The 15,632-nt window shown below is 41.4% G+C and overlaps 1 protein-coding gene across 1 annotated transcript in view; it reads left to right on the top strand.

Moving 5' to 3' along the window:
* Positions 1-14,828: 14,828 nt before the first annotated feature.
* The window catches only part of SPTBN1 (spectrin beta, non-erythrocytic 1), a 190,653-nt gene continuing 189,849 nt past the window's right edge, over positions 14,829-15,632 (top strand). Inside the window, exon 1 of the mRNA XM_069494377.1 lies at positions 14,829-15,020. The gene's annotated coding sequence lies outside the window, so the exon portion shown is untranslated. The remainder of the gene's footprint in view (positions 15,021-15,632) is intronic.

The raw sequence follows: 15,632 nt of genomic DNA, 5'->3' as shown, positions 1-15,632 counted from the left end.
ATCTCCAGCCATTAAAAGTTTCTGGGAGATAAATGATATCTCATACAGATGATTGGCTAGGTCAGGATGATTATCCTCGTGGTACAATCAAATCAATATGTATTTGATTGCCGGCTGCTGGGCAGTACAGAGTGAGTTCGTAAGGCCAGGGTGTGGGGAAGAACATTGTAAGCATGGTGTTCTGGGTGTGTCCATGAAGCAGCAGAACTGTTTTTCTCAACTTTCTGTTGATGAAGCCTGGTTAGCTGGACAGCTGCTGAGGAGTTGAACCAAAGGGTATGATAATCAGTATATTTCATGCATGAGACCTAATTTAAATGAATTTACCAGTGGTACAATAAGCCATATTCTATGCCAGCTCTCCTCTGCTCAGAAGAAAACAGAGATATTGTTAGTTTATTTCCCATGAAGGAAAAGTTTTGATTCCACCCTAAATGTACCTTTGTTTGTAGAGCTGTTTCCTTTTTCTCTTATCAAAATATTTCAGCTGTAGCTTAACAAATTGAGTGGGTATAGGAGGTTCTGTCCCAACTAAGTCAGATGAGTGCTTAATCACAGGTTTGAAGCAGATCCACTATGTTAGCAATTAGAGCACTTAAAAAAATAAAAGGGAAAATATTTTTATTCCATTGAGTATCTTCTATTGGAAAAAAAATGTAGACGGAAAGAATAGCAAGGATGAAGCAAAATTAATATAGCTATATTATATAACAACCAAAACAGTTGCCATGTAACATTTGTTTCCTTTTATAAATAAAGTACATGGTTGTTTTTTTTGAATATGCATCTATACTTAAGTCTGGCAGCAGCCAAGCCTTAAAGGCCTAAGATAGGTCATTGATTTCTGCCCCTTTACAGAGACTTTACTTATCTTAGTGCCATTGTGGGTTGATTCAATAGTTTAACATTCAGAGAGTGTGTTTTTTTCCCTAATTCCTATATCAAGGCTGTGTGTATTTATTTCTCTATTTCCTATTTCTTGGCTATTTTGGGGCTGGGAGTGGATAACTTACTTTCGACCTCGTGGACTGCCTACACATGAGAAATCATATTCTGAGGAGGTATATTCTAACTCCTTCAAAGAAACGTATGAATATGTTTTATTATTGGAGACTGAATATATTCTAGTTTGCTAGCAAATACAGCTTTGGGGTATCAAAAGTTGAGGACTTTTTTCTCCTGTTTCTTTCTATATTTTTATTTCTTTATTTTATTTTATTTTTTATTTATAGAATAATTTAATTTTTTTTCTTTTTTTTTTTCTTCTAGCCAGCTTAATCTAGAGATGTTTCTTTCTATAGAGCAGCCAATAGTATCGAACAAGGAAGAACTGCATTACTTTTAGTCCAGAGGAGAGAGGACAGCACAGAGAGGAGGTAAGGGAGTTAATCGTGTGTCCTAAATTGAGCTGACAGCGATGTACCTAGTGCATTCAGTTAACTAATCTTTAATTTTTGTACCAGGCACAGAGCCAGTACATCCAGTCAACCAGGATAAATGATTAAAAAGAACTTTGTAAAAATGCTGAACTAAATTCGCTATCACCAAATATGGGAATCTCTGATACCAACTACCTTGCTCATGTGAAATGCAATGACAAGATCCAAATTGTGAGAAAAGGAATCCAACTTGGTTGGGATGGGAGAGACAAAACAAAAACAAAGAATCTTTCGCATACGAGTCATTTCTGTTTGGAAATATTTCTAAAGATTGAAGTAAGGCCAATAGTGCACCTAACAGCACCATTTGCAGGCTGCCAACGAACAGCTATGGAACTAAATCCAGCAGCTCAAAGTGGGAGAAAACTGAATGGGCAGAGTCTACCTTCTGAAGATGTTCTTCTTATCGCAGCTTCCTGAGACCTTCCAGAGTGATGAATTCCAAATTATGTACAGCCATAGGCAAAAAAATATTTGGCCAGCTGTGGACATTGGATTTACTTATCTGCAACCTATTTCCAGCTTTGGAACAATTTCTGCTTCTACCTTAAAACTCACCACAGCCCAGGAGTTTAAGACTCTTATATGGAAGTGTCTTAGCATAGTGTATTTTTTGAAAGAAAATTACCACAGAGAAAACATTTTTAAAAATCACTTTACAATTATACATACAGTGTACATGTGTATGCGTATAAATACATAAATATTTTGTTCTCACATAGAGGTTGAAATCAAGTAGGTACCCTGGCCCTCTTCCCTCTGTTGAAAGTTCAGAAAGAAGGGTCTGAACATGGCTTTTTCCTAAGTTTGGTATATTCTTTGGAACATGTTTCACAGGATGTTACTTAGGGCTCCAATTAACGAGACAAAATCCTTATTTCACATACAGAAGAGAAATGACTAATTTATTTAATATAACAATGAGTCTTACAAAGGAATAAAAAATGATAAACAACTATAGGAAAATAGGCAAAGGGTATATGCAGACAGTTCAGGCAGAAAAATAAACACAAAACAGGAAATGGACATATGAAAATATACTCCACCTTGCTCACAGTTTAAAAATTCAAATTCGATGATGATGAGATAGAAATTTTCACTTCCAATTGGCACAGATTAAAAAGAATGGTAAAACCAGGATAATTTGTGAGGAAACAGTCACTCTCCTACATTGTCTGTGAGCATGTTAATTAATGTAATGGTTTTTTTTAATTGGCATTTTGCAATATCTATTAAAATTGACCCTCAAATTTTACTTTTACTAATGCAATGTGTGACCTTTGATTGGATCCTAAAGTCACACATGCGGAAAAAAAAATTATAAAGGAACTTATTGGGACACAATTGCATTGGTGAATCTAGGTGACAGAATAGTACATTTGGGATTATATTTTGGGAAATGCTAATATAGAAAATGCCCCTTTAACTGAAATGTATTTTGCCTCTCCATGCTACATGTTCCCATGAATATATTGTCTCATTTAATCCTGGTTATTTAAAGGAGAGGAAGATTATTTCCTATCAAACCTAAAGCTGTAATTATTACTACAATTGTTGAAGGATCCCAACATACTCATTTCTAGAATATCTTATCTGGTTTATAGATTTCCAGTTAGTGCCTAGATACTAACTAGGATTCATTATAAAGTTGGGGGATGTCTGAGATGTAGGAGATCTTAGAGGTCACATGGTATCAACTTTCATCATTTTACAAATGAGCAAAGAGACTCCAATGGGCTACATAACTCATCCATAATCAACTAAAAGGAAAACTGGTTTTGGAAATCTTGCCTCCAAATTCAGTACTCTTACCATAAAACCAATGAGATTTATTTAACCTTTGTTGAACGTCAACAATGGACTAGGCATCATAATGGCCTGCCCTTCTGCATGGAAAGAGGCTTAACACTTGAGGAGGAATTGCATGATAATCCTCAAGGGCCAAAGAGCGTCCAAGTCCTGGCACTCCTAACCATGCAGGCAGTCGGCCGAGCCCAAGCCGAACCAAGACGTGCCCTTTGCCTGACTTTTGTTACATAAGAAAGCACTGAGAGTTCAAGCCAATACTTTTTTTCTCCTTAAAAAAAAAAGAAAAAGAAAAAGAAAAGGAAAAGGACAAAGCAAACCGACTGCTTATGGAAGATGGATAACAAGAGTCCTAAGTCTTTTACTTATCCTCCTAATAAACGTTTCCCTCACAACACATTCCCAGTGGGCCTCAACCCATCTGGTAGAATGATGGGGGAGAGAGCAAATCATTTGTTCTTTATAAAATGTGTGTACTGCTTTCTCGACTAGACTAAGACTCCAGATTTACACAACCCCCGTTTTATATTTCCTTCTGAGAATAATCTCCTGACTTATGTGGTGGACTTAAAGAAATCAAAAAGCCCTTCTCACTAAAGCGATTTCCTTTATTGGCTTATGTCCACTCCTTAGGGGCAAATGGAATGCCCCCAGTGTTGGAGGTGAGAATGTGACTTCCTCTTGTAGTGGCAAAGATCCTGGAGGAGGGCAGGCAAAGGGCTCCAGAGAGCACCGGAAGCCGCAAAGGTGAACAAGGCCAAGGTTTGTAGAGGTAAGTCCAAGTCTAAGTAGCTGGAAGACCACATGCAACCTCAAATCTGGAGGCTACCAAGATTGGGACTGTGAGGTTAAGGGTTTGGAATTGAATGGAAATGGGCTTGCAGCACAGACAGGTTAGGGCCAGGCAGAAGAGTCTCTCAGAAAATAGTCCCAGACTCTAGCTGGCATTTGTGGCCTGCCGTTTGTGGCTGGCAGGGTCTGATGTCTTGAATTGGCTGATGTGGCCAGGATCAGGTGGAACCAAATGAGCCACTGGTCAGTGAAACACAGTTGATTGTACCAAGGCCTGAATTAGAGTCTGCAGTGAAAACTGGATCCCCATAAGCAAGAGGGTCAGCAGGATGTGAAGTCAAAGACTTCATTGTTGGTCCAATAAGCAAGCCCGACAAATCAAAAGAGCAACAAGAATCCAAGCATGAAGCCACAGAGAGCAGGTAGCCAAGGTGGCCAGTCAGAGGCATGTAGTTGGAGGGCTGGGAAGAGGGTGGTTGGAGTGATGCCAGGGCCAAAGAGTGGATGGCAAGGCCACTTTTCATTCTGTTCCTGCTGCTCTAAGTGGGGATGTATCTGTGCCCTTAAAAGTACCACTGGAAATTTGTTTATTCCGTTTCCTTGTAATTAACTGAAAGTATGAAGCAGAAAGGAGAAGTTTTCTTATGGGGAAGAGTATGTTGATTGGAAGTCCTGCTGAAGACCTGCAGAGTTTCAGACATGTGGGCATTCTCAATGCCAGGGCAGGAAGGAGGGGATATGGCCGAAAGGACTGCTCCATGGTTAACCAGATTGAGTTCTCCAACTGACTGGTTGGGTTTCCACGGGTCAGGTCGAGGTGCTTATATTTTGGGCAGGGTACTTAAGGTTACCACCCTTAGCATCTGAACAGCTCAGCTCAGGCAGACACATTTATCTTAAGCCCTGAGGGAATGGAAGGAGGAAGCTCAGGTACTAGGGAAGGCTGAGTTCCCAGCATGAGAACACTGGGTGCCAACAGGGCAGGGAAGAAAGGGAGGGGGAACCCTAAGGGTGCTCCAGAGCCTACTCAGAGAGGAGGGTAGACTGTGGGTCCAGCTTATGGAATGCCAGTGTGCCCACCTTTACCCCAAGCTCAAACACAGTAGCTCAGCCTTTGTCTGTGTTGCACGTTGGGTTTCTGCGATGTTCTTTCCTTTGGCTTTCATTTGAAAACCACCACCCTATGTCAGCAATGTCAAATGCCAAATGCTGTCCATGTTTTTAGCTCTGGGTTGGATACTCTCTTGGGTTTCATGTAGGACCCTCTCCTCAAGGAATTTATGGTCTCTCTGGAAAGCCCAGCTTTATGCAATGGTGAGAAGGGGAGAACAATGTGGGGTGGGACTCAATTGAGTGCTAAGTGAAATGTTACAGGCTGCAAGTGACTCATGGTTGACAGAAAAAAAAGAGATCCCTCGGTTGTGGAGAGTGGGGGGACATGTCAAAAAAAGTGCAGAAATTTCTGCAAAAGAAAAAGTGGAACTTGAGCTGAGCCTTAAAGAAGGAGAAGATCTGCAGAAGTGGGGAGGGCATTCTAAACTTTGGGAACAGCATAAGCAAAGGTATAGATATAGGAATACACACGGCCAGTGTGGGAAACAGTAAATAGAGAAAACATATGGATGATTGACAGTGTTTTCCATTTTTAAAATTACTTATTCAGACTGTATCCTGAGCAAGAACAATTTCCTGTGGTTTATAAATAGGCCCCAGTTATTTTAGTAGAACTGTAACACTGATGATCATTCATGGAATGTTCCACCGAGACTTCAGTTTTCCAAGGGCCAGGAGAAAATGCACAAATGTGTAAGAAATGGTCCAGAACATGAAACAAAGTTTATGCAGAAAATTTCTGTTCCTAACCGAATACTTAGTCTCTTTCTCCCTATCTCCCTCCTAGATTTGATCCTGATTTGCTATGCAAAATGCCTAAGGCTTTTGAAAGAACTAGAATAGAAATTGGGTGATAAAGAAACAGACACAAGAAATGAAGTCATCTGTTCAAGGACACAGGGAGGGCGGTGCCAAGGTTACAATTCAGGATGCCCATCTCAAGTTTCCTTTAACTGATGATCTTGAACACAGGATTCCTACCCGCCTCCATAACCTAAGAAGCCATCCATCAGCACTGCACAGGATTCCAATTCCCCTGATTTCTAAGATGAGAACCTTCTCACTAGTCTGGTATGTTTCACAGGTTGGGAATCCCAATTGCCTATACCTGAAAAACATTCTAATGCATTTATACACGTTATATGGTATCCAAAAGAAAGAAGATACTTTTATTGGTAGTTAATTAGGTTAATTGGTTAACAAAAACTTGCATTTTGTTTGCAATTATCATCATTCTCAATTTTCCTATACAATACTGTTCTATTTTCTGGTCTGTTTCACTAGCATTTGGATCACTATACATTGTTCATTTTGGCCTAAGAGAGATTATGAATGAACAAATCTCTTTGATTTGTATTTTTCCTTTAGGTTCCTCTTACCATAGACTTATAGGGCAAAAATGAACCCAGGATTATCCTAAATATTCTACCCTCCACTCATAATGCAGTTGGTAAAAGAGGGAGCCTAGACTTCACTCATAGCTTTGAGTGATTAAAATTAAATTTTAGGCCAGGTGCAGTGGCTCATGCCTGTAATCCCAGCACTTTGGGAGGTTGAGGCAGGGGGATCACTTGGGACCAGGAGTTTGAGACCATCCTGGGCAACATAGTGAGATCCCAGCTCTATAAAATAAATAAACTAATTTAATTAAATTCCAGTAGCAGCAGGAGCAAATTACTTTATTACAAAAACTTTCCTACAAAATACCCAGCAGTCAATCCTATCATGTATCTGAAGAAATCACTATTCAACATCTCCAAAATTGTGAAATAACACTACTACTAGTGATTCTATAAGTTTTTGCAAGAATTTGGAGTTATATGTTAGCCTTCACCCATAGCCCAGCTCTCTAAATAAGAATGAGTATTATTAGATATCACTGTCATCCTTACAACGAGCTCATTTTATAGTATAATAAGACCATCACCAAAAGCATTTCTGGCTATTCCAATAATCCTCCCAAGTATCCAAAAATTCTTAAAATATTCCTGGAGTTGAAAAGCAAACTGTACCCAACTTATCAAATGTAATAACAACTCCCTATAAAAATGATCTTTAATAGGCAGAATTTGCAGCCAAAGAATATTATTTTCATACAGTATTTAAGTTCTGCAGAATCCTTTTTTAGCAACAAAGGATTTTTTATTTGGTTCAGCCATGTCATGTATATAAGGTATTTCTGGTGTTTTCTTCTCAAACAAGCCACAATGATTCTCCAGTTTATGCCACTTGATTCAGATGGTTTAGAAGGGGGAGGCCTCCAACCACCCAGGATGTAGCTGGTGACCACGTGAAAGGCTGAGGGTAGGAAGATCAGCACCCTTCTTCTTTCTGGAGGGTCTGGGAGAATTCAGTTGAGGAAGAGGGAAGAGGCAACCTCCAAATCTCTTGGAGGGCAAATTACTGGAGGAACGACTGGAGAAGGCCTCATTCCTCTCTTAAGTACAGCTAAAGATGGTAGGGCCTACATGCCAATCGCTAAGACACACTTCAGAGAATGCTTTCAGATAACTTTCCTAGCCTTCCTGTAGAATCTACCTCTTAGAATAAATCTTCTCACCAAATGGGTGGAATCTCAGACTCTTCTCAAATTCACTTAATTCCACACCATAAGGGACTTAGGACCCATCAGTTTTTTTGTTCCTTCTACAGAGTCCTGAGCAATTTGAAATCCAGTGTATGATTTTCTCAGCTTGCTTAGGTCCGAGGTCCTCTTTGGAGAGACTCCTGCCCACACTTCCCGGCCTGTACTGCACTAAACCCCAGCACCCCTGCTCCGCCCCGCCTGGGAAGGCTTCAGAAGAGCTCTTCAAAGCAGGCCTCATAAAAACAAACATCCCCACCTCTACCCCCACCTCCTGTCCCCTTCAAAAAACAAACAACAATACTGCTCTGTTCACCAAACACAAGGGGGATTTTCTGTTGAAAGTATTTTTTCTTATTCCATATTGGCAGCACTTATTAAGGAGCGGATGATTTTCAAGTTGAGCGAACTTTGTTTGAAACATAAGCACATAAAGAATCCAGGTGCTTAAAACTTTTTCAAACTTAGATACACTCTTACGGACTTCATCTTAATAAGTCTTTTTAAAGTTTTATTAAAACCATTTTTTAAAAAGGATGTCTTTGACCACATACTTACAATAATTATGTTTACACTGAAAGCTAGTAAGTAAAATGTCTAAGATTCTATTTCCCTTTTCAAACTTTTGGAAACAGGGAGCTGGGAGTCAGATGAACTTGGGTTTGGGTTCGGTTTTCCTCACTTCCTAGGTGTGAGACTTCAAGCAACTGACCCCATCTCTTTGTGCCTTACTTTCCTCATCAGTAAAATGGGGATAATAATAACATATGACACATAGACTAGTTGTGAGGATTAGATGAGTACATGTGATGTCCTTAGCAGAATGCCTATATATACACATATATGGGGTAAAAATAATGTTCAAACAATAACAAAAAATTATTATACCTTGTAAGCCCATTTGGGGGAATGCTTATTAATTGAAATTTAGCAAATGTTTCCCTGTTTTTTTTTTTTTTTTTTTTGATTCTTTAAGGGTTCCAATTTCAGTCTGAAATAAAAGGCTTTTCATTAAAATTGAATTCTTGCTTACTCTAACCTGTGTGTAAAAGAAAGAACTCAAGAGAAGAAACCAACCAGCAAACCACGAGAAGTGAGCAAGGAAAGAATTTCATTGCTACTATGGCAATGTTCATTAGCGTTTTTTGGTCATCCTCTGTCATCCTCTGAGATGTCACATTTATGCTGTGTATCTACACCCACCCAGCATCTGAGGACATGGGGTGTGAAATGAGGCCACCCCAACACTGGGAGTGTGATTAAGGGTGCAGAGTGGCCAGAATGTAAGGACTAGAGTTTCTCCTCAAACAAGCTGCATGCTAAGCTGCTCTGACCTCCGAGGGGAAGTGATTTTTCTCTGTTTCTCTGTTTCATAACCATCAGCCTATGAATTTCTGCAATTTATTGAATCAATTCTAGGCATGAATCTAGCCCACTTCTGGAATCCTTTAGCTAGGCTGGCAAACTATGTCAAATGGTGGGGTGGGGTGTTGGCGGGGAGGGAGGTTGGGTGGTTTATCTTGAGGCAATGGCACTCTGTTATGGCCAAAGACTTCTCTGGACTTCCAAAAGAATGACATCAGTCACGAAAATATTAGCTACACCAGCCTTCTGTTCAACAAAACATCATGACTTGCTACCACAGACACCGAGGCCATTGTGATGGGGACTTTATAGGAAGCCTAGAAGTTGGAAACCTGACTTCACTTTGTGGCATATTCTAAATTCTGGCTGTCTTCCTGAGCCTAAAGAGTAAGGATGCCATCACTAAAGATCTTATTGACAATGTCTAAAATAGTGTTGTCCAATAGAAATATCATGTGAGCCACATTATGTAATTAAAAATTTTTTCAGAGCCAGGTACGGTGGCACATACCTGTAGTCCCAGCAACTTGGGAAGCTGAGGTAGGAAGATCATTTGAGCTCAGGAGTTCAAGTCCAGCCTGGGAAACATAGTGAAACCTCATGTCAAAACAAAATAATACAAAAAATTTCCAATAGTTACATTTAAAAAAATAAAAATGGTGAAATAATTTTAAAAATAGATTTTATTTAATCCATTATATCCAAGATAGTGTCATTGAAACATATGAATATTTTTAAATTGAGATATTTTGCATTCCTTTTTTTTTTTAACTAAGCTTCTGAAATCTGGCATATATGTAAATTTCATAAAATTCACAGTTAAAACAAGTAGTCTCAAATACCCAAATTGTTCCAAACATACTTAAAAGTCTTACAATAACTTGACCAAGAATCAATTTTTAAATTTTAGTTTTAATTAAAATTAAGTAAAATTAAAAATTCAGTGCTTCTGTCACTCTAGCCACCTTTCAAGTGCTCAGTAGCAACATGTCACTAAGAAACATAGCTAGTTGCTACTGTATTGGATAGTATAGGTTGAGAAGATGAGGAAAAGTGCACGTTGTTATGTGGAGAGTCCTCATAGTTTGAGCTTTTCCCTTCATTCTTAGCTGCTATTTTCCAAAGGGAGATTCCAGAAAATCTTTTTTTTTTTTCTGTTTCTTTTCCTTTTTTACATTTCTAGTTTGATTCTAACAGTAAAGACTCAGATTTGCTCTTATATCTCTGTGGTGGGATAATTAGAATCAAGCTCCCAGAGAGTATGGTTTTGATCTGATAAATGCACCCATGTCCCCCGAGAAGGGGGTCAACCCACCACTCTATTGCCAAGTGTAGACGAATGCAAGGGATAAGGTTTTTACTATTTCCACTCCTTCCTACTTTTTATTATTTTGCCCACACATAACTCAATGGCAATATTTTTAAACTTTAATTAGATACCTCAAAAGTTTCCAATTTTGTTTTTACTGAAAGAACTCTTCTTTTCACATTCATGTTTTACATGGTCTATGTAATACTTAATTATACGAAGTATAACTGGCATAAACAATTTGGGAACAAACATAACTGACTTGGTAAATGTACAGCACAACTAGTGGAAGCTGAAATATAGGTATAGCAGAGTATAGCCTATTTCAATATGCTTACTACACAGAGCGAAGAAAGAATATAATCTAACAAGTGGGTTAAATGAAGATGAGTTAAGAAAGCATCTACTCTACTATTCTAGAGGTCTAAATTCAGAGTTACTTCTAAATTTTTAAAAAATTTTGGTAACATATACATAACATAAAACTTACCATTTTAACCATTTTAAGTGTACAGTTCAGTGGCATTAAGTACATTCACACCGTGTGCAACCATACTACCGTCCATCTCCAGAACTTTTTTCATCTTGCAAAATAGAGTTACTTTTTAATAATTAATATGCAATGCCCAGATACACAGCTTCTAAGATATCCCTGGCCCTTAACTAGCTGTAAGAACTTGGGCGACTCATTTAACCCTTTGGTCCTCAGTTTTTTCATCTACAAAATGAGCTTAATATCTACCCCACAGAACTGACAGAAGGACAAAATAATAAGCCATGTGTTAAAGCACTTTAAAGACTGGAGAGCACTTAATGGTTGCTACTTATGATCATTACTGTTAACAGAAAAAAATTGAAGATCTTTTATAGAAAGCTGAAACCATTTATTCTGATCATTTTATATTATTTTTATATATTTAGATTACCATATATTCATATTTATCATTGTACATATCTTTTACTTGTTTATGAATTGATCGCATGCCCTACTAGAATGAAAGATCTATGAAGGCAGTGATTTTTCAAATGTTTTACTCACCACTCTATGGCAGAGCATATACGCAGAGCATATATATTTCTTGATTATATGAAAGGATGAATTATGTGATACAAGAGTAAATGTGTTACTACTGCTTAAAAACTATTCATTCATGATAATGTTAGTTTATACATATGTCTTTAGGTTTTCCCAGTGCAAAATTAATAGGTATGAAATCTTCAAATGAAACATTTTAAATATAAGGAAATTTCCCAGACTAGTTCAGGGTTAAAAGGAAGTCAAGTTCAGGAGTAAATAGAAATTTAAAAAATTTATTCAAGTTTTCAAAATGTCTTCTGATTTTAAAGTTTTAGGTTATTATCAGTAAAATAAAAGACGGGTTCTAATGGGGTTAATATAATATAGCCAAGGAAATAAAATATCATTCTCTCTTTTCTAAATAAAACAGATTGTGACCAACAATACTATTGTTTATTAACTTCTAGGTTTAGGTGTCACCATGTGACTTGCTTGGCAAATGAGATGTGGGGGGAGGTAACCATGTGTCATTTCTGGATGGGAGTATTTAGTTGGTGGTAATTAAACCTCCATTGTACTCTTTCCTTTACAATGGAGATTGTAGAAGCCCCCTTTGACATGGAGGTACCATAATATTAAAGTACTCTGGAGTGCTGAGCTAACACATGGAAGACAGACTCTCTCCCCAGAGAGTCTCTTGGAACTACAGTTGATTTTATAATGCAATAAATTAACCTTTGTTGATTCAGGGATTTGTGTGCTATACCAAGTTTTAGGAATTGTGTGTTACAGCATCATGACATAGTCTATAGTTACTAATATATATGTTAAAAAGATTTTCCCCTACATTTTGAATGGAAAGTTAAAATGACAATTTGTATCTATAAAAATTTTGTAATAAAGTACTATTTCTAAGGGAGACAAAGCCATATATAATCACATGGTTTTAAAATTGGAGAGTAGTATGTAACTGACATGGTATCGATGAGTCCTAGGTTCCTTTAAATCAATCTTGATGCTAATGTGAGGAGAAACTTCAACAAAGTTTCTTCTGAGATATTTGGGAATAATCCTTCTGAGTTTTCATCACTACTGACTAACAGTTTTTATCTTTTTCTAGATTTTTGCCTTCCACAGAGGTGTCTTCTCCAATGATCTCTCCAGTTGTATGTAGACTGTCTTTTCTTTGAATTGTTACTTCTTTCAGGTCATTGGTACGCTGGGTTCTCCTGGGCGATTTTTTTCCACCAAAGGGTAAGAATTCAAAATTGTGAGACAGGTATTTACAGTTTTTAGAATAATTACTGGTGCTTTACTAGAGTGCCTTACTAAGGTTATGTGTAGCTTTTTTTTTTTTTTTTTTTTTTGGAAGGAAACATTAAAAACATAAGTGGGAGTGGAATGGGGTATGGGAGGTGAGTCATCAAATGAAGATTTATTTAAGTACTGTTATCTGCTTTTTTTTTTAAATTTCAAAATGCTATCTGTGATAAAGGAAGTATTTAAGAGTCACCATTTCAGAATAATATTGGAAGAATTTAAACTGAAGCATTTCCCACTATTGCCACTGTTTTCTTTGGTATTTCATTAACATTGTAGGTGGGGAGGTGCTGGTGGCCATGGCAAAAAATAAATAAGTGAAAGGGAAACAACTTTCATTTATGGTGGATCTCTTGTATTACCTAATGAGTGCAGCAGCTTGTATGTTGATTCTGTTCAATTCAAAAAATATTTTTAAGTACCCCCTAAGTGCCTGCTCTGTACACAGTGAACAAAGAACCCAGCCCTTGGGGAGTTTACCTGCTGGTTATGTTGATCAACCTTCTGAGAAAAATGTTAAATTATTTGCCTTACTCCCATATATAACAAAAGTAAACATTGGTACAAACATTCAAACTGATGGTGAAGGCCTAAATGAAAGAATCATTTTCAGTTTGCTGTGACAATTTCATTTAGTTTTAAAATATTCACCCAAAAATATATACAAAAATATAAACTCATCAGACCAGGTTGTATTGATCTGAGACATAAGCGTGATCCAAACTATTTAACTGTCCTGTATTTTTGGGTTTTTAATTAATTTATTTAGTCATTCATTCATCCATCCCAGGTAATCAAATCTTTAGGGGAAGGCGGCCTGGGGCTTTTTCAACCAGGGAGAGCCCTCCTCCCCGCCATGCCCACAGTGCAGCGTTGGGTGCCTTACGGAGCAGGGAGCAAGTCAATTTCTCCAGACTCTGGTTTCTAAGGAGCACTTCCACTTGTGCTCATGGTTATTCCACCATCTTTTCTTCCCGATAGTGGCGGTTCCCGAATTTCTCTACAGCCTGGGGTGGGGATACTGATGGGGTGGGTAAGCTGGCTGGGAAGCGGCTCTGGCACTTGACAAAAACCCAAAGAAACGTCTAGTGAGTGTCTCAGGGAATTAGAGGAGGACTAGAGTCCTCCAGCCATCCCGGAGACCTCCACTGTGGCGGGGATGGTCCCACTCTGGAGAAGAACCTGGCCTCAGTTTGAAGGTGAGCCTGCGCCTGGGCGAGAGAGGTAGTTGTTTAAACCACTTGTAGTGTTTGTTCCCGGCTGCGCGGAGAAAAGGGTGAAAAAGCAATTCACAAAGGAGGAATACATTAACCTCAGCGAGGAACAATCCCGCATCCCCAGCACCCAAGGTTTCCCACAAAGAGGTCACCGTCATCCTTCTCCAAGCTGGGAGGAACCTGTAAGGCATCACCACCCAGATCTAAAACTAACCAAGCAAATGACGCTCCCAAATCTCCCCAAACACATTTCTCTCCCGCGTTCCAAAAGCAAACATCAAGGACGAAAAGAGGCTGCTCAAGTCACGTAGAAAATTAGGCCGCCCCTTTCCATGGCGATAATCGAATTAGCCTCAAATTAAACGTGAAATTGGCCCTCGCCAGCTGTGGGGACAAAGCCCCTATTGTCCTGCCAGGGTAGCTGCAGCAGTAGTGCCCACCCCGCCCTGGCCAGCCGTGGTCAGTCCCCGCCGCTGGGGGATGAGATCCCGGCTAGGCCGGGGAAGAGCCTCGGCTTCAAGGAGCGTGGACGCGCCCGCGGTTCGGCTCTTGCCTGAGCAGGCGCTGGGTGGGCTGCTGTGGGACTCGGAGCAGCCGCCGAGCACAGGCCAAAGGCGGGGAGGGAGAGGCAAGAGAGGGCGGAGGGCGTGCGGGAGAGAGCGTGCGTGTGTGTGTGTGCGTGTGTGTGTGTGTGTGTGTGTGTGTGTGTGTGTATGCGCGCGCCCGCCGCGCCCGCGCGCTCCCTCTCCCCGCCCCTCGCCCCCTCCCTGCTTGCTCCCTCCTCCCCTCCTCCCCCCACACCCCGCGCTCCCGCCCAGCCCCCGGAATCAGTGCAGCTGTTGCCGTGCAGGCTGCGGATTCCTCCAGTCCCTCCCTCGGCTGCCTCTCCTCCCGGAGCGAGCGCGCAGCCCCGCGCAGCAGCGCCCACTGGTCCCGTCCTGTGAGCCCCGGCCCCAGCCGCGGACAGCCCCGCGGAGTCGCCTCCCGGCCCACCCGCCCGGCCGCCGAGGAGCGGGAGGAGGACGGGACCCCGGCGCCCCCACCCCATCCCCGGGAGGTAGGTAGGGGGCCCGAGGCAGGAAGATGCCAACTCACTGGGGCTGCCTCCGGGCGGGCTCCGCGGTGGCTGGCGGGCGGGAGGAGGGGCGCGGGCCCTGGGCCGACGGACGCCGCTGCCCGCCGCTGCCCTGCACCCGGGGAGCGGCGTGGGGGCAGGGAGGCTGCAGAGCCCGGGCGAGGGCGGCGCGGGGAGCCTGGGTCTCCAGTGCTTGTTAGTACTCGGGTGATGCGGGGCGAGGGGCGCCCGGTTCTGCAGTGAGGCGGCCGCAGACCAGCCGTGCGCACCGCAGCCGCCCGGCCCCATCCCTGGCGCAGCAGCGCCTATTCCTCCTCCCTGTCTATTCTGCCTCCTCCCTCTAGCCGGGTGCAGCGGCTCCTGGCGCGGAGGTGGGTGTGGAGTGGGCAACCAGGAGGGTATATTTTCAGGTGCCCTCCCCCTGGCCTGGCGGGTGGGGAGCGGGGGCGGCGTTGACAGGGCCGGGCTCAGCGCGTAACGGTACCGGGGATGCGGCCAGGCGTGGTCCCGGCTGCGCCGCGCTGCAGCTGAGCCGGAGGCGGCAGCCCCGCGTTACCCCCGCCCTCGCCCCATCCTCGCGTTCGCTCCCCACTC

The sequence above is a fragment of the Eulemur rufifrons genome, chromosome 19 (assembly GCF_041146395.1).
Source record: "Eulemur rufifrons isolate Redbay chromosome 19, OSU_ERuf_1, whole genome shotgun sequence".
NCBI lineage: Eukaryota > Metazoa > Chordata > Mammalia > Primates > Lemuridae > Eulemur > Eulemur rufifrons.
The sequence above is the reverse complement of the archived record's forward strand: the minus strand, read 5'-3'. Positions and strand labels throughout refer to the sequence as shown.